The following is a 20,588-nucleotide window of genomic DNA, read 5'->3' as shown; positions in this document are numbered from 1 at the left end:
CTCAAATTGACTCTGGCCTGCTGACAGTCGCTTTAGTAGCTCTATGTCTACGAGATTCGGTCGGTAGAGCACTTCATTGAACGTGACGGTTAAGTGCAGTTCGTCAGCCTCCTCGTCCGGGATGAGTCGCATATGTTCATGCAAGAGCCTGTCGTAGTGCCCATTAAGATGCTCTTTTGCTTCCCATGATAGAGGAAAGGTCAAGTAATCTCCAAGTTTCTCCTTGGGGATTGTGCCCATGTCCACAAGGATGTAGACACGTGCGACCACTTTGAGCTTAGCCTCCAACTCAGTTAAGCATTCTGCGACACTTCTATGTTCAACGAGGGCTTGCTCGGTTGCTATCTCATGCAAAGTTCTAAGAGTTTCCTTAAGCTTTAGCATGGCTGGGGGCTCAGGCCTAGATGAGCAAGATTGGTCAACGCTAGGATTTCTTATGCTCTTGGGGTTCTCATGTTTCTCCTGAGGTTTTGCTACTATTTCGTCATGGTTCTTCTCGGATGTGACTGGTATAGATTTGTCACCCTGTTGTGACAGCGTTGTATCCACTCTTGATTGATCATTGTGAGTTCTATTGTCAGTGGATAGAGTGTTGCAAGCAACTGTTGATGGCAACTGTTGCTTTGGTTTGTCAGAGCACACAGATGTGTCTGAGGTTTCACCGCTATTAGGAGAGGCATTGGTGGATGGACTCGATGCTTTATTCATCAGCTCTCCAGCGCCCTTCATCTCAATGTTCTTGGGATCCTCAACCACCTGCATCTGTTGTGGTTTTTTCTGCTTTCTCCTCTTCTTCTTGGTCGATGAAGGTGCCTCTCTCAACGACTCAGGACCCTGGGCTATATCGACCGTTGATGTGCTTGGTCGGGCCTCAACATCTCCCTTCTCTAGGGTGTCCTTATGGGACATTGCCGTGGTTTGCTGAATAGCCTTGCCCGATTGTGAGGGCACAACTACCACTCTTTTCGGAGAGTCTAGCTTTTCAACCAACTCCTTTGCGTTTAACTCCTCCGTCCTAGGCATTAGGCATTTTGAAAGTGCTGGAGTTGTCAAGGGATTTGGTTGCGACACCTCCTCCATAGGTAAACTACTAAGGACATGTTCCACAAGGGGCATTGTCATAGCCAAGGGCTGTGACTGCTGTGGTCCCTGATTGGAAGTAGTATCAGCTAGTTTAGTGGGCTGGCTACCCTTGGTGGATTGCGGTGTCAAGTCCCTAGGGCGATCAGAAGTGGTTGTGTCTTTTGTTGGCCTTTGAGCACTCATCTATGTAGATCGAGCATGAGTTGATCTGGTCACATTAGGTTGCTCATGCATATCCTTGGGTCAAGAGCTACAAATGGAGCCATGTCCCACCTCTTGGACATTTTGAAGCTTAGATGGAGATAGAGATTGGAATTGAGCAATTTCCCTTGACAACCACTGTTGTGCTTCCCATATCCGTTTGGAAAAAGAGGATGTAGGAGATTTAGGACTCTTAGGTGGACTTGGCACTCGCTGAATGATATGCTCGAGGCTATTAGACGATTGTGCCATTTGCTTTGTTGAATGATCAGCCTTGCCTTGAGCAATGTTGTGCCTATGATGCTTGTTCTCCCCTTGGGAAATCAAAGGCTCCTTGGGCACTAACAATTTTTGTGCCTGCTCAACGGCTACGTATGACATCTGTCTATTTAGCATGCTAGGCTGGGGCTCTTTCCTTCGAACAATCATGTCTGGTTTCTTGCCTTGAGACCTAGAGTTTCTCTTAGATTTCCTCCGGTGCCATGCTTTTGAGGCACTCTGGCCTTCAGTTGATAGAGGCGGTTTAGCAGGGGATTTTGGTGCCCAAATCCATTGGTTACCTGTGTAGTATCCTTGAGCACGTAGCAACGCTTTGGATATCCATCGCAGCGTTGTGTTGACTCTCCATCGATGCCTTCGTCTATAAGGCTTGGGCTTCTTTTGGGGTCTTCTACGATATTTGTAAGTCCAAAGCCTGTCCTTGGCATTGTCTCCTGACCTTCTTATTTCCGGCATGGCCTCACTCACTGGTTCTCGTTGTTTGACCTATGCTTGTATCAACTCTTCTAACAAGTCCTTGCCCTCATTTGTAGGCTTGACTGTTATGTCATCACCTTCCTTGCCTTTCCCTTGAGGTTCGATGAGGTCACCCTCGCTAAAGGTTGTGACTATCCTCACACCCGGTAGTGTCAGGTGTATCCTCTGTGCTACATAGTCAGCCTCACATTTAATCGCCCTTTTGAAGGGTCTTCCTAGGAGGGTTTCTTTCCTATAGCTAGCACTTTTTGGAGGAACATGAAATAGGATAGGCAAGCTTTCCATTTCAATTGTCGCAAGGATTTTGCACTTCCCTATGAGTGCTTGTGGGTGTCTCCCATAGGGGCTAAGAGTTGCACTAGTCGGTGTGAGCTCTGGTTGGCCTAGTAGGGTCCATGATTCATAGGTCAAGATGTTAAAATCTGCTCCTTCATCAATCAGAGCATCGATAGTATGCTCTCTTTTCGTGGTGAGTTTGACCCTAAGATAAGTAGGTGGTGCTATGTCTTCATCTTCCGAGTCCTGGCTTGTAAATTTAAGCCTTCTGACAGATGCCCTTGAGTTCTCGACTGCACGACCAGATGTGGATTCTCCACTACTGTCTTGGATCGTCAGTGTAGTGCTATTCAAGGTACATCTTTCGTCAAGAGTGTCATGTCTAGTCATCTTCGCATTTGTAGCTTGCTGAAGTTGCATTTTGCTCTGACTAGACACGGTTTGAACACAATGTCTTTGTGTTCTCGTGGTGTGGCCTTTTTGCCCTTGATGGCTAGATTGACCCATTGATGTTCTAGGGTCTCTGTTTCTCTCTGTTCGGGTATGGGCTTTCGGCTGCTCTTTTGCAAGTGAGAATCCATGCTCGTGTAGAGCCATTGCTTCACTAGGGTCCAAGTTGGGGGACCTATCACGGAGTGCGTTTTCTCTCCAACCTACTCGGGGGAGGTGCGGAGGGGGCAGAGCCTCCTCTGTGGGGGTCCAGGGGGGGCAGTCCCTCCCGGCCCGCAGGGCCATTATGGTAAACGCCATATGTAATTTGGAGGACTGTTTATAGCCAAATTTTGAACTACTTATTCTAAATTTTAGCCCAATGATGGATCTATGATGTGCCTTTAGCTCTACGTAGCCTTTGGGGTCAATCTTGGGGTTTAGATGTGTCAAAATTTGTGTTCTAGATACCTGTCCGATTTTGACACTTTTTTGTCCGATTCTCAGATGTTCGATTTTTGGGAGTCTGATTATCAGAATCGGATGTCCTGTCCGATCAGCCTAGTGGTCCAATTTTGGTCACGTCCAATTCTGGGAGTCGGATCAAAAAGTGGTTTGATTTTCAACGTGGTTCGATTCTGGGAATCGGATCAGACAGGGTGGTCCGATTCTGGCAGGTCCGATTCTGAGTGGTCCGATTATGGATTGGTCCGAGCGTCCGATTCTCAAAATCGGACGGGTTGGTCCGAGTGGTCCGAGTGTCCGAGTCGGACGGGTGGTCTGAGTGCCACGTGGCACGTCCGATCGGGCTAGTCCGATTCTGGGAATTGGACCAGACTCACTCTCAGTCAGGCGGTCCAATTCTCAAAATCAGACGGTCTGACTCCAGAACTCGGGTGGTCCAATTCTGGGAATCGGACCACTGCGGACTGCGTCGGTGGCAGGCGCGATTCCAGCGCGTTTGACCCCTCCTCACTATCTGCTGTACGCAATCACCATCGACTTTCTAGATCTGATTAGGGCACTTGTTGGAAAACACCAGACTCACCTGGAGCAACACGAATCGCCGATGCCTAGAAATCGGGGTAGCACTTCCTCGTCCTGTGAACCAGAAGCTCTCTCTCTCTCTCTCTCTCTCTCTCTCTCTCACAAGGCCAACAAAGGAAATGAGGTCTGTCCTGGCCTCCCAGGCCTCTGAAGGTCCTGTCCCAGCGCTGCAGAACCTTACAGCTAGTTCCTTGTCCCTGTCTCACCCAGAAACTTGAATCTGGTCCCCTGTTTCCATGTTTTTGCATGTTATACAGCAACAGAAAACCCTACTATTTGCTTGTTTTTTCTTTGTTTTTCTCCAATCCTAAATGCATCCAAATCACAAAATAAATACTTATACTACTCCATTCCACAACATAAATCTCAAGAAAGAAAAAAACCTACTTGCCCAGGAGATCGAATACCCTCTTCAACCCCCTCGCTTCCTACCTATCTACCTCAAGCACCGGTTCGGGGAAACCCTTACTTTGATGCTCGATTCGAAGCGCGCAAGTGCTCAAGGATTGAATCCGTAGGTCCCGGCAACGGAACCAAAATGTGGGAGCTTTCGCTCAACTGCCAAGACCCACGGACCGCTGATTGCTTCAAGCGTTCCAAGACGAGCACTAATGGCTACCTCTCACATAGCCGACGTGCCATCCATATCTACGGGTGTAGTGAGCTTACCTCCGTGCCGTTCGAGTTACCTCCTCTCCCGCACACTCCGATAGCTCCACGATCCAAGTGCAAGCTTCAAGCAAGCTCTATTCTCAAGCTCCACACCCCAAGCTCCATCGCCGCGAGCAAGACAAGAGAAGAGAATAGAAGAGAAGAAGGGAGGAGAAGATGGAGAGCTTCTCCTCCTTGGTCCCTCACCCTCACACACTCACTCCCTCACACTCTCACACTCCCTCTCTCAAGCACAAGCTCAAGCAAGCAAGAACAAGAAGGAGAAGAAGAAGAGGAGAGCTACTTTTGGCCACACACAAGAATGAGCTTCTCATTCACTTTTCAACTTTATATACAAAACCCTAAATCCCTTTTGGGCGGTCATCCCCTTTTCCCTTTTTTACATGGCCGGTCATAGCCTAGGCCTTTTTTCCATTGTCCTTCTATCTTCCTAGCTTCCTATCCATCGCCCGTCTACATTTACAAATTGCACGGGTGAGAGGTGCACTGATATTGGTCAATTACTAGAGCTCTTGGCCATCATGCAAAGTGGTGCTGGTGGTGAGACCCTACGCTTTGGTAGCAGTTGAGATGATGTGACTTTTTGGGACTCATCAGATGCCCTAGCAACCTATTTATAATCCTCCTCTTTATCTGAGAATGGAAGATCAATGGCATCTAGCACATGCATTGAATCATGCTCATCCTCTCGAGACAACAAATATACTTTGTTAGTGGCCCATAGGATTTGTTGACTTTTTAGTCTCCTTTCGACATAGCAGAGATGGCATCTACGTTGACTAGAGTGGTCTTCCAAGTGTCCATCTCGACTCGTACAGCCTCCGACCTGTTGCCTAAGATTATGAGACTGTTGCCCCAATCTTCTATCACTCATGTATTTCACATCCAAGGTCAGCCTAGCAGGATGTCGTGCTCCACTCCCTTCACAACTATGAAGTTCACTGAGAATTGGAATCCTATTATCTTCAGGGGCCAGTATTTTAGCACTCCAAATGGTCTAATCTTCATTTCGTTAGCCAATGTGACATTAAACCTTGCAGTCTCTACAAATGGGTTACCCCAAGCCTACAAGATTGTATGGCTAAGTACACTGGCTCTTGCTCTTGTGTCTACATGTTGGGACCATGGGCCCGACACTAGCTCTCTAGCACTAGCTGGACCTCTAAGACACACAAGACACCCCACACAGCCTCGCGGTGGCCAAGAGCACCTGAGGCTCACACTACACTAAACTCTAATATCAAATTTTCATTTGTAATAGAACATAGTCCAATGTTTACCTTCCCTTCTACTCAGAGGGAGATCCCATAACATATAAGTATAATACCTCATATCACATACATAAAAGGCAACCTCTCGACTAAAACACCGCGCCCCCACTGCAGCTCTCCTACATCTCGGGGATTGGCCCCAAGATGTGCTGCCTCAGCATAAAGAACAAGTGTACAAACTCCACTCTTTGATTTATCGAACGATCCAACAGTTGATGTTTCCTCACTCAACTTATCCCAAGGAACCGCTCGTCTAACCTACAGCAAAGGACATCCTCACACTCTCAGCGTTGGTCAATGTTTAGCATACAGGTCCAAGATTTTATACCATGTGGCATGCAAAATGCAAAAGTGGATACTTATTGTGCACAAACATTTTATTTTAAAACAAATCAACAAAGTGGAGTGTAAAACCATCCCTTCAATGATTTCAAATCTATTCGTTGTTGCTGCGTTGCTAGAGACCAGCACCAATCTTAATCATGCTACTAGCCTTTTTAGGCTTAAATGATTATCACCCTATATGATGTGCACAACCAAAATATCAGACTTTACTTCATTTTCAACACTTAAACGCTTCCACAACCCTTCTCTCCCGCTACCACTTATGTATTACATCGTTGCATAGGTATAGGGTTTTACTTTTTTATCATTTTTTATGTATAAAGCAATAAAAACGCACTAAAACATGGAAAACAAGGGTGAACTAAGGCTATGCCTCATGCCTCAACCTTGCCACATATGCACGGACATTAATCATATTTTTTATTATTTATTTGTTGCAAAAAACCTAAATTTCCCCATTTTTGCCATTTTTTACTATTTATTTATCTAGAAAATAGAGCATTTGTTGGTTTTTTTTGTTTTCTCTCATTATGACAACTGAGAATCACTCCTTTTCCACATTTCATCCCTCATCCATCATTTTTATCAAACCAAAAATGACAAAAAAAAACCCCATTTTCTTTGCAAAATGCGTGTTTTGTGAGTTTTTAGAAAATTATTTTCAACATGATGGCATTATGTATTTTAATTTTTTTGACATAGAATCATCAAACATATAGCAAATAACATTCCTACCAATTTTCATCCAATATGAACATCATTTGGCCAACCAAACCTAAAAAATAAGCATTTTTCCTTTATAAAATAGAATTACCGGGTTTTTATGGTTGCGGGTTTCTAAAACCGGATTCACGATAGTAGAACAGTCCACCGTTAATGCTCAACCCGCCTCCAATCATCCATCTCCAGCCCCAATTCGACTCGGAAGTGATCATGTATCATGCCAAGACAAGCATTCACCACTCAGGCTTCATCTCCCTTCACACGCAAGAATTGCCCCCCTTGCAAGAGAGAGAGGAGGAGAGAGAAAGAATAAAAATTTGAATTTCTCATTTCTCAATCATATGACGCATGCTTACAGCCACCAAAACGGAGAGTGCTCTGTGTGGACCAATAATCCATCTTCATCTCTCTCACCCTGCCAGCAAACGGAGAGGCACCAATCATCGGAGTGTCATGAAAAATTGTGCCCCCTTCTGTCTCAACAGATTCATGAATTGTTTTTCCCTTTTTAATCTATTATTAAGGTTTAAGGATTCAAATAACCGGTTCATCCTTTCTTGTTCACATTGCTCGGCAAATGGATTTTTTGATTTTGAAGTCCCAAACAAACTTCGATTTGCAATCCGACTGGACGTGCGGCTTTGTGGCATCGAACTCCATCAATCTGGCCTCTCCCATGCACTTTACAACTTCCCGATCTGGTAGCTGCTTTATAATGCCGAACCTTGCGGAGATTAAATGGGGGGTGAAATGACCTCCGATTGATGAACCGAGACTTGTGTTGGGTACATGGCGTTGAAATGCATCTTGGTAAACTCTAACTTGGCCATCTGCCATTGTTTCATTTTTCATGAAAATTGGCTCTTTAACACCTCTCGGCTCCAAAACAGGCTCTAGCCCTCCAAGAACGGGTCCAAATCGGGTCCTAAAATCTAGATCTCATTGGCGACCACGGGATAGGGCAACTTAGACAAAATGCATCACAGCTCTCACCCTACCCCCTGTCAAAAGCAAGGCATGAAATCCATGAGGAGTAGGCCTAGTATAATCTGACAGAAAGCCCAAAGCTAGTCACTAACCAATTGCTCCAACACAGCCAAGCTAAAAAGAACTATCAAAGAGGTCGTCCTAAGTGGTGGTCTGAACTACCTTCCCAACTGAGGACAACTCAATCAGGAGCTTCTACTAGGTGAGGACTCCTATAGCCTAATCAAGAAATATTGCCTTTTAGCACATTCTCCTTTTAGGCCTTTATTTTCCATACTTGGGTGTGTAAAAAGGAGGGATCTAAGCGTAGTGACCTAAGGAGAACAGGGCATCGGCCTCGAATCCTGTCTCAATACCCAAGAACCTACCAAGCCCTCACAAGGCTACACTTAATCTTTTTCTGATGCTCACTTTTATTTTTGCTCCAATCTTCCTTGGTTTTCTTTGCTTTTCAACTAGTTGCCACCCCTAGGAAGATAAGGCATCGGCCCTGGGTTTTGTCTCGTCCCAAGGAACCTACCAGGCCTCTGCAAGGTGATAAAAAACTACTCAAGGATTTTGCTTTCTTTCCTTTCCTATTTTTATAGGGGTTAGAACCCCTTTTTACACAACTCTGTATATTGTTATTCTTCAGCTATTCGAGCTTTACTTCTTTGCATATATTTATTCTAGCAGGCTTTTCTAACTACCGCATAATTAATAGAAACTCCTAGAACGACCGCCTAGTAGGTCAATAGAACAGGGTCATTAGGATTGCCATCGAAAATAGGTCTTTCAGTGCCTGACAATGCCTTTTTGTATGGGGCAACAACTGCTAAGACCTCCCACAAACATACATAACCTAAACCTGGGACTTCATGCCTTGATTGATGATCCCCAACAAGAAAGGAAATCCCTCACAAGTAACCAAACATATATAGTATAAAAACAAGGTACTCATAAAGGAAAGATATCACCTAGATTGGGCCACGAGAAGGGCCGGCGTAGCAAAGGCTTCCCCTAGGTTCCATGTAATCTGTCTAGCACAACACCAAAACCAAAAATGTTAACCACACCCGCACTAAACAAACAGATGGCCATCTTGGCCTAAAATGGATAGGTCATTCTAATCCATGCAATACATGTCTTCTTGGCATATACACCACATCCTATCAAACTAACTAAGATACCAAAGATAGCATAAAATATGAGGACTAGCCTCATGCGAGTCAGCTAAAAGCTTGATCTACGCCCTCTATAGATCCACTAGCCCAAGCCTTTCTACTAATATCTCGGTAATAATGGCCATCTCTTCTTGGGTACTATGAGCTAAATGAATGACATCATTAGGTTGATATATCTCATCTTCTTCATTGTCATTCAAATGGATATATTGTCCCAACTTTCTAGTAACTCTTTCTACAGGGAGAATCATGGATTCATAATCATTCTACTCTTCTCTAATTGGACCGTTACATATGTCAATGATACGATCCAAACTAGACAGAGCTTCAAGCCTAGACCCATCACATAGATGCATCTTAGGGCAGTCCCTATTGTTCCAGCCTTTTAGGGTCCCTAACCTCTTCCATTTCCACCTCTACTAGTGTAGAAAGGTTAATACTATCCTTAACATCCCTTTCTGCCAACTCATAAAGTGGTATAGGGAGGCCTATAGCTCTTAGCATGTCATTCCGATCCTTTCTTAGAGGATCTTCCATATCTTGCCCCTTCCTACGTAGTTCCATGATGGCTTTATCTAGGAGCTTCTGCCCCTCATCAAAAGAAAAATTATCCTTATCACTTAGGACCTAGGGACCATGCCTTTTAAGCAACAATTTTCCCTTTACAACTAGGGCTTCTAACATCCTTGTGATACCTAAAATTTTGGCACAATGCCCCACCACATGGGATGTTTCATCCATAACTGTGCTCCACTGTATGTCGAGTTTTTCCCATGGCACTACGACTTTAGCATAATCACTTGTTGATTCCATGACCACCATAGCTTCCAACATACTTATTCCATGCCTTCTAGGTTAATGGATGGTTATACATGATTTCTCTTGGGTAGAGACCACACCAAGGTGAACCTCGGCCCATGCCATCGCATTAGAGGATGAGGTAACCACTAACTAGTTACTCTTCTCATCACCTATATTATATTCTGTAGTGGAGTGATGCTCTACATAACTAACTAAGTCCATCAGTAATTTTTGTATAGGGAAAGCCAAGGTTTTCCATCCTTCAACGAACCCAATTTTATGGGTAGCTTAGCACACTACTAATGGACATAATAAACATAGGTCCCTTCACAACCTAGATTCGAAAACTGCCACAAACCCTCGGCAAATGCACCACCTGTCGAGACCTAAAATGGGCCCAACACTAGCTTTCTAGTACTGGATGGACCTCTAAGACACACAAGACACCCCACACGGCCTCACGGCCAGGACCGTCTAAGGCTCACACTACACTAAACTCTAATATCAATTTTGCGTTTGTAATAGGACATAGTCCAACGTTTACCTTCCCTTCTCCTCAAAGGGAGATCCCATAACATATAAGTATAATACCTCGTATCACATACACAGGAGGCAACCGCTTGACTGAAACACCACCGCCCCACTGCAACTCTCCTACATCTCAGGGATTGGGCCCAACATACGTTGCCTCAACATAAAGAACAAGCATACAAACTCCACTCTTTGATTTATCGAATGATCCAATAGTTGATGTTTCCTCACTGAACTTATCCCAAGGAACCGCTCATCTAACCTACAGCAAAGGACCTCCTCACACTCTCAACGTTGGTCAATGTTTAGCATACAGGTGCTATGCATCCAGGATTTTATACCATGTGGCATGCAAAATGTAAATGTGAATGCTTATTGTGCACAAAAAATTTATTTTAAAACAAATCAAAAAAGTGGAGTTTAAAATTAGCCCTTCAATGATTTCCAATCTATTCGTTGTTGCTACGTTGCTAAAGACTAGCACCGATCTTAATCGTGCTACTAGCCTTTTTGGACTTAAATGATTATCACCCTATATGATGTATAGAATCAAAAGATCGGACTTTACTTCATTTTTAACACTTAAACACTTACACAACCCTTCTCTCCCCCTACCGCTTATGTATTGCATCATTGCATAGGTGTAGAGTTTTATTTTTTTGTCATTTTTTATGCATAAAGTAATAAAAATGCACTTAAACATAAAAATCAAGATTGAACTGAGGCTATACCTCATGCTTCAACCTTGCCACATATGCACGAACATTAATCATATTTTTTCTTATTTATTTGTTGCAAAAAAACCTAAATTTCCCCACTTTTTGCCATTTATCACTATTTATTTATCAAGAAAATAGAGCATTTATTGATTTATGACAACTGACCTCCCCGTGCAGCCACCACATCCAAATTGGATCGAAAAAAGCCTGCATCAAAAGCATCTCTAATAGGGTTTGGGGGGGTATTGACTGCCATCATCCAAGAAGTAGTGGAAGAGACGAAAAGGAAGGAAGAGGAATTAGGGGAGACTCCGAATAGATCTCCAACCCATAAACAACGCCTCTCCCTAGTCCCACAAAGCCCATCAATATCTCTAAAAGCAAGAAATGTGGGAAATAAAGAAGTAAGCCACAAAAAGAGGAGGAGCGAGCCACAAGAAAGAACGGAGTTCAACCCCAAGCTCAGCAGTAACAGGAGCAGTTGAGTGAAAGGACTGTGAGTGAACAAGGTGGGGAGGGTTCAGTCCCATCAAGTAAGGGGGAGTAGAAGAAAATCTTGGTGAAAATCCCAAGTAAGAAGAAGAAGCAGGAAGAACAGGAGGAATGCCTACAAAAGGCAAAAGAAGAATCCCCAAGGACAACGAAGGAAGAACAAAGGAAGAAGCAACAAGAGGAGGAGGAAAGGCTAAGGAGAGAAGAGGACGAGCAAATGGCCCTCACCATCAGGCTGTCGGTCGAACAGCCCTCCCGCACAAAAGAGCTGGCCAGAAGAAGCCTAGATGATGCGCTAGGACCAGGTCCGCAACAGAAGTAGCCAGAGGACCCATGGTGAAAGGCAAAGGGAAAGCCCCATTGGAACCCCCCCCCCCCCCCCCCATTGTCCTAGTCACCACCACTACTACCACCCAAGAAACCATGGATGCCACTATGGACCAAAGCAATGTGATGGCTTGGGTGTAATACCTAGTCAACACAGTGTAGCACCTTGGACAAGCACCTAGTGAAGGAGCTCCAATCATAGCGACAAAGAGACATGTTGTCATGGTGAGTGCAGAATCTAGAAAGGATCCAAAGAAGTCCAAAGTCGAAGCATCCATAATGTGTGTGCCATTGGCCATGCTAGTAGCGACCAACTATGATGAATACATGCATAAGATCCTAGGCCAACTTGAAAAGATGAAGGAAAACAGGAAGGCTACCATGGCGGAATTGGAGAAGGAAAAGGACACGTTCACTGCCTACCAAGTAGAGAAGTCAAAGTAGGTAACCATCTATCAAAGGCATGTAATTGACCCATAGGAGGAATTAGAAACAAGGAAGAGAATGGATGCACAGAAGAAAGAGGCAAGTGCAGAAGAGCCATAAGTGGAAAAATAGAGGGAGAAATGGAACTAGAAATGGACTTCTCAAGCCTCTTACAAGGGCAAACAAATATGGAGGAGCAATTTGAACAATTAAAGAACCTAGGAGAGGAGCTCACCTCGAGGAGCTGAAGAGGGTAAAAACACAAGCCCATGCAGAGTTCCAGAAGGAGAGGAGGCAAAAAGAACTACTGATGAAGAAACTGCAAGAGGCTAAGGCCCAAAAGGATAAGAAGTCAACTAAAAAGCTGTTAGAGGCAGAGAACCGACTCCTCGAGACTCTCCAAGAGTAGAAAAGACTCCAAGAAGAGCTGAATTGCCATAAACAAGACAAGGAAAAATGTTATCAATATAGAAAGAATAAGAAGAGGTGGTGACAACACTATCACAAGAGATGTAACTAAGTTAAATTAGGATGGAGGAGAAGGCCGAGGTTTGGGAAGAGAAGAACCTTGGAAGAGTCAAGGACCTGGCTGAATGCTTTTCCCTAGTAGAAAGCAAGAGAATCATGGCAGTGGCAAGGGCTGAAGTAGTGAAGGCATGGCTAGAGGTCTAGCAATGTATCTTCCTTAATACTACATGTAACTCAAGCTGAGGATGACGACCCTATGGAAGGGCTAAAGAGGAAGCTAGAGGTCTCAAGGAGAGCCATAAAATATGGGCTCCAAGTGCACACCCCAAGGACCACCAAACCTGGCACAACGAAGGTAACTTTTGCTGCAAGCAAGACTCTCGATAGAGGAGTTAGAGCAGCTTAGAATTGAAGAATGGGAGCATCAAGAGAGCAACCAACCACCACAGTAGCTCAGGCGGTAAAACCACCAAGGGATGATGGGCCTAATTTTGAGCAACATGTCGAACACAGAGGCCAATCTAGTGAAGAGAGCTCTCCCATGCATCCATCAATAGAAATAGAAGGCCAAGAAGAAGAAGATTCAGCCACTATAGAAAGAATCATCGAGGCAAAAAGAAAATGTAGAGAGTTGGTTGACTTCACGAGGAGAAAATTTAATACCAAACCACAAGACATGGCTTGAGATCTAGATGCCGCAAACCAAGGAAAAACTGCCTATCAATTGAGCATTAGAATTAAACCATTGGGAGTAGTGGGAGAATGGGTGCAGACCATTTGAATTTGAATTATTCTACCCTCCTACCCTAAATTAAGTGCTACCCCCTCCAGTGGTTGAAGGAGCCATCTAGGTCCTTGCAAAGAGGCTAGGGAAGCAGTGGCTAGATCACAGAGCAAGAAAACCCACATTGTATAGAAGAGATCCTACGAGGTACTGGGAGGATAAGGTCATGAAAGAGCCAAGAGAGGTCAAAGGATATGAAGCCCCAACCTAAATGGCACTGAAACGTGTCCCCTGTCCACTTGTAGGACACGTCTTAGCAACCCATCAGGAAGAGAGTCTAGAAAGCGCCACCCGGCACTCACAAAGGAATGTCACACGGTTTGCAATCAGGATCTTCCCGAGTCTGCCACAAAGTGGAAGCATCTGGCCATTCCCACTTAGGAGCAACCTGAATCAGGGTTTTCCTAATAGTCAAGTTTCTAGGAAGTAGCTAGCATCAAGCCCCAGATGAACCACTTTGCGCAGAAACATCAGGGTCGAAGCAGATTTATACTGCACTTGGTTCAAGGAAAATGGAAAACGAGAGGGATGCGAAGCTCGACCTCTCTACCCGTAAGGCATAGTCCCATTCTGTTCCCCTAAAACAACATAAATCGGGACTCTAACTCTATTGATTCTAGGTCATCGCTACTTCGCTATCAATTCCTTCAAGAAAAGTTCCCGGCCAACACCGGGACCACCCTTCCATAGGACGGACCCAGAGTCACATCCACCGCACTTTCCTCGGGTTGCTTAGTTATCTAATTACCTACCACACTTAGTTTGACAAGCAAAAACAACTTTCTTAATTAACCAATTAAACACTGGTTCCTTCACGTAACTTAAGCACTAACACAAAAAAACAATATCTAGCAAGTTCCTTTTTTCAACATTTGATCTTTATTTATCATAGTCTTTGGAATACATCAAATATCCAGCCCGAAGGCTATCCCAGAAATCCTCAGGGATCGCTATTCCAAGTTCCGCCCGTTGAGTAGTATACGGGCCTCGAGATCCCATCTCGAGTCACATCGACCTCTTGTGTAGGATTCGAAGGTAAGGAATTTACAGCCAGAGCCTCCCCTGGCACCCAAGCATCCTCCTGCTCCAAGTAGCACCCACGGAGAGACCTCTCGCGATGGGTTCGATCCATATACCCGGTGTGGCTAACAACCCCCTTGGATAGGTCGGAGGTAACTGATACTGCCTCTCCCTCCAGGCTTTTAACCTGAAGCATTAGTTGTTTTTCCTGAATTAGTTCCTTGAGCAAAGAAGTACAAATAGTGCACCTAAGTGTACAATCACGAGCATTCCAGTGGTTGTTTGTACGGCCAACTGCTAAGGTGTGATTCCTTCTCCCCGAACACTTCCAGTATTCGATCTTGGATCATTCGCGACTTGGCAAGTTCCCAAAGGTTTAGCAAGCGAGGTTGCTTGTTTATCCCTTTTTCCTTTGGTTAGGGTTTATACCCTGTAGACCCCAAATTGTTACTACCTTGGGTTTCCTTATGTTATGATCAATAAATCCTAGACAACCGCATCGCCCTAACTTGGTTGGTCAATTGCCTTCTTGGCAATTCATAACTACCCTAGCTTGACAAAGCAGTCCCAAGGAAGAGTGTTGTAGCAGGATGACTAAATTTCTAGAAAATTAGACTTGTAATTAGAACTCGCCAAACCTTGGTCTAAGGTGTAGCAGTACTAGCTTGTGATTTAGTCGCAAGAGCATAGGACCTTGCAGGCATGCTGCACGAGATAGGTGTCAGTACCTAACTTGTGGGATTATATCTCTCATCATACGGTATTTCTTGATCAAGAATGCCTTTGATCAAGATATAGGGTTTGGGAGTCCTGTTGACCCAGTCCAAAACCCTAACCCTACTAGGATGATAAACATTTTGGCCCTAGGGGCCCTAAATTCCTTGCAAAAGTCCATCATTTGGTCGTCTGATCCTTCGGGTGAGAACCCTAGATCATTCTTACACGGGCGTTTAGATAATCCTAACATTTCCTGAATTGTGGGTAGGACCTTTAAGATCAGAAATGTTGAATCAGCATCCTAAGTGTGATACTAAGTAGAATTTTAACATAACCTTACCTAACCCAGCACATTGAGGTGTTCGTAGTACGCTAACTATTCATGCCTTTATGAATCTCATGTGAGTTACACAATTACATGTGATTTACCTAATTGATCTAATTGTCTTACAATTAAAGATGATCCTTCCCTTAGAGATGCAAATATTTCCCTCCAAAGTTTGCAAGAACTTTCCTTAAAAGATGGAAGTAACTGCAAGATGCATGAGATGTATCATTCCATGCGAATATGCAATTTCAAGACCATAGACCTTTTTCCTTTATGCAGCTATAGGATCTACAATTATCTTTCTTTTCCTTGCCCTATACGGTATTGGTTGACATTCAGAACTATTTCTTATAATTCCTACGTTTATGCATCAACTTCAAAGCTTTTGTATTTTAATGAAGGTGCATCCCTTCCCAATTGCAAATTTTGATAATAGAACTCCATGCACGGATGCAACATTCCTTCATGACCAGATGCCAATGGCTACATCATTGATTTAATCCATCCTTTATCACTTATCTCAACCTAAAATGTAACTATCATTGCATGGGAATTCCATACTAATGTCTTTTGTCAAAGTTCATAAATCTTTTCCTTTCTTTGCAACTATTTAGTCATCATTTAATGACCGTCTAAAATTATATTATACACGAGTCACAACCAGGAGTGCATTATGTGTTATATGCCCTATCCTTTGCGTGATGCAACAAGGATGCCTTTGCACAATTTCATCTTTTAACTTGTGCATCATACGTTCAAAAAAATGCGACTACCCTTGACCATGGAAGTGCAAGCAAATGCAAGTACTCATCATGCAACTGAACTTTGTAAATCGAACAAGTATATAAATTTTCCAATGCATTTAAGTTTCCCTACATGGATTAAAACATGCTTTATGCATCCTTTCCATGTGGGAATATTTTTCGGAACCTAGGCGTTCAATATCGGGGTCTTGTCCACTCTCGTACTTTGGGTGGAAGCTCCCGCATGCGCTCCTCTCGAATTTTGCTTAGGAGCCATTGACGAAGTAAATTTCGACTCAGCGAACTCTTCCTTGGCTCTCTTACAAGTTTCGAGGTTACTACTGCCCGAGATCTCCTTCCCTGCATAGGAAACAGGCCTTGCAAGACACGGTCTTTTAAAAAAAATGGGGAGCCGCGGGTGAACTTGGTCTAGAGAAGCTTCAATAGAAGCTTCTCAAGCTTCTTGATGGACAGGGATGACATGTGAAGACATGATGGTGGAGATGATTGGAGTGATGATGACGATGAGGATGATGATGATGATGGTGTTGGCGGTGGCAATAGCCTGTTGGCGCAGACAGTATGGCGACGGCAACAAATCGACGACAGGCAGCTCTTCGCAATGCCCCTCTCCCTTTGAAGCTTGGGAGGGGGGTTCATATATAAGGTGGGGGTGGGGGGGTGGCCACAGAGATGGCAGATTGCATGCTCTCCTCCCCATGCCCCTCCACAAGCTCCTACACACACTCTCTCTCCCCGCCATGCAACGGGTGAAGAAGAGGGAGTTAATATATTTTAAAAAAATTGCAATTTATTGATTATTCATTTTCCCCTTGAAGGGGAGTTCCAGCAGTGGTTTACGGTTTTGAGCCACGGTTTCCTATGCACAACACGGGGCTAGTGTTTGTTAGTACACGAGGATGGAGCACTTAGGCCAAGGTTTTTTTTGTTGCAGGAGATTACTTCAAATTGCTTTTGCGGGGGATCTAGGGTATTTAATATTTTGCTGTGGAAATATTACATTCTTTCCCCCTTAGAGGAATCGAGATGTCCTCATCTCGAGAAGATATGAGGGTATTGTTGGTTGAGAGTACTTTCATCCATCCAAGTGGCATCCTCTTTGGGGTAATCTTTCCATTGCATGAGGTATTCTCTCAAGGTCCTGGATCTCAAATGCCTCTCCCTAACATCTAAGATTCTGTCAGGCCGTAGCTCAAGGACTCCTTGGTTGGGCATTACAATTTGTTAATCATCAAGCACGTGACTAGGGTTAGGCACATACTTTTTCAATAGGCTGATATGGAATACATTATGAGCTTTTAGGTTTTCAGGGAGTTGAAGTCTGTAAGCATTAGGCCCTAGGCACTTGAGAATCTTGTAGGGTCCACAATACCTTGGACTTAGCTTTTTGCATTCACCCAAGGATAGGGAACTCTTCTTTGGACGTACGCAAATGAAAACCATATCACCTTCAACGAAGGATCTATCTTGCCGTTTCATGTCTGCGTAAGCCTTCTGTGTCCTTGGCGACTTGGATGTCCTGTCTTATTGATTTGATTTGGTCATCCATTTCTTCCAGCATTTGCTTTGAATCTTTAACCCTCAAGGTTGGATCCGAAAAGCTCAAAGGACTACGACAATCGTGCCCATACAATGCTTGAAAAGGGGTCATTGGAATGCTTTATTGGTAAGAAGCATTGTAGGCAAACTCAACCAGTGGCAAATATTGAATCCAATTTTTGGGTTCGCAACAGCAGTGTGCCCTAAGCATATCTTCAATGACTTGGTTGACTCGTTCCGTTTGACCATCGGTTTGGGGATGGTAAGCTATGTTGAAACGGAGTTGAGTCCCAATGGCCTTGAAGATGGCCCTCCAAAAGTGTGAGGTGAAGAGAGAGTCACGATCACTAATGATTCTTCTGGGTAACCCATGTAGTTTGAATATTTTCATGATGAATAACCTTGCAATGTCTAAGGCTTTATAGTTTATCTTAACAGGGATAAGATGTGCAATCTTGGTGAGCATATCTACCACAACCATAATGGAGTTGTATCCTCCCAGGCCAACAACAAAGTCCATACTAATGAATTCAAATTTCATTTTGGAAATGTCAAGTGGTTGCAATTTCTCTGGCATTTTGATAGGTTAGGCCTTAATGCGTTGACAATACAAACATTCCGTGACATATTTGAGAACGTCACCTTTGAGCCTATCCCAATAATAGCTCTTCCTGACCGCATTAAGGGTCTTGGCATAGCCAATATGTCCTGAGAAAGGGGAGTCGTGGGCTTCCCAAAGTATCTTCTGCTTGAGTGATTGGCTTGTCGGGATACATAATCTTGTCCTAAAGTAGACAAGTCCACTATTGATAGAGAATTCTTGATACTTCATTTCCAGCTTCGGGTCTTGATCTCTGATGGGGATCTCCCTTAGCAATTTTTGATAGATTGGGTCATGACATGCCTCTTCTCTAGCTAGCTCAAGAATTGGATTGTTTGGCATGGATACCTTTGTGGCTAGAGATCTTGTTGTTGATGTGAAAGGTGAGAAGGATCGAAGCTTGCACGCGAGCTATGGCGGGAGAGCAAGAGCAAGAAAGAGAGAGACAAGAAATGGGAACTCCAACAGTCACAATGTGTGACCGTTCCTTCCTTTATTTACTAGTCACTAAAAAATGAATGTAAAGAATAAAGTGACGTGACGGGTGCCCGCCACTTGCAATGTGCAGTGGCGGTACTGTTAGTGTAGTAATACACGGGGCGGCACGGCGGAGGCACCTTTACCCCAACAACCTCCCACTTAAAGGCGAATCTGCCCCAGTGAGAGAGAAAGAAAAGAAAAAGACAGTACAACTATACATAGGTACAAGGGATGAGGAAAGGCAACATCTCATCCAACGCCCATCAATCTCCTGAGGAAGGCAAAGCGCTCAGTAGTGAGGCTTTTCGTGAGCAGATCTGCAGGATTCTCATCAGTGGAGATCTTGACGAGGTCAACAAACTTGTCCTCCACGACACCACGTATGAAGTGATACCTCACCTCAATGTGTTTTGTCTTCTCATGGAAGACCGGATCCTTAGCCAACTGAATGGCACTCATAGAATCCGAATGCAGTGTAGGTATAGCATCAATCCCAAGGTCAGCAACTAGACGGCCTAGCCATATGGCCTCCTTGCAAGCCTCAGTGGCTACAACATACTCGGCCTCAGTGGTAGACAAAGCCGTACACTTCTGAACCCTGGACATCCAAGAGACAGCACCTCCAGCATAGGTGAATACATAGCCAGAAGTGGACTTCTTACTATCTGCATGTCCTGCATAATCGGAGTCAGTGTACCCCACGACCCCTGTATCCTACCTGCCATAGCAAATACACATATCTGTTGTGCCCTTCAGGTACCTCATGATACCCTTCACGGCATCCCAATGTTTCCTACCAGGTGTAGCCATATAGTGTGCCACAACACCAACTGCAAAGGCAATATCTAGACGAGTGGCTATCATGGCATACATCAAACTGCCCACGGCTGAAGCATAAGGGATCTGGGCCATCTCGGCCCTCTGCTCATCTATCTGCAGACAATCAGTATGTGATACCTTCACATAAGAAGGCAATGGACATCCAATAGGCTTTACGTCCTGCATGCAGAAGCGCTCAAGGACTTTATGAATATACTCCCTCTGTGACAAGTAGAGGAGTCCCTGATGCCTGTCGCGTCTAATGCACATACCAAGTATGTGAGAGGCCTGTCCCAAATCCTTCATCTCAAAGCTCTTCTTCAGTTGAGATTTAAGAGCATCTAGCTCATCATGAGCTTTCCCTGCTATCAGCATATCATCCACATAGAGTACCAAAATAAGCAATGAACCATCACGGGCTTTCTTCTGTAAAGACACGGATCCATAGCACTCCTGCTGTAGCCCCGTGATTGCATAAAGGCATCAAACTTATGATACCATTCCCTAGGTGCCTGCTTCAAGCCATAAAGACTTTTCTTCAACTTGCACACTAGGTGCTCCCTACCAGGTTCTGCAAAGTCCTTAGGCTGCTCCATATAGATCTCATCATGTAAGTCTCCATGTAAGAAAGCCGTCTTGACATCCATCTGATATAGATCTAAGTCAAGCTGAGCAACCAAAGCCAAGACCAAGCGCAGGGTGGTCATCTTAACCACAAGAGAAAAGACCTCATCAAAGTCTACACCATGCTCCTACTTAAAACCCTTTGCTACCAATCTAGCCTTGTATGTCGGCTTGGGGTGTCTAGGGGTACTTTTC

This window comes from Lygodium microphyllum, chromosome 17, assembly GCF_053477565.2.
Source record: "Lygodium microphyllum isolate KBCC chromosome 17, Lygodium_microphyllum_v1.1.10, whole genome shotgun sequence".
Classification (NCBI taxonomy): Eukaryota; Viridiplantae; Streptophyta; class Polypodiopsida; order Schizaeales; family Lygodiaceae; genus Lygodium; species Lygodium microphyllum.
This window is presented reverse-complemented; position numbering follows the sequence as displayed.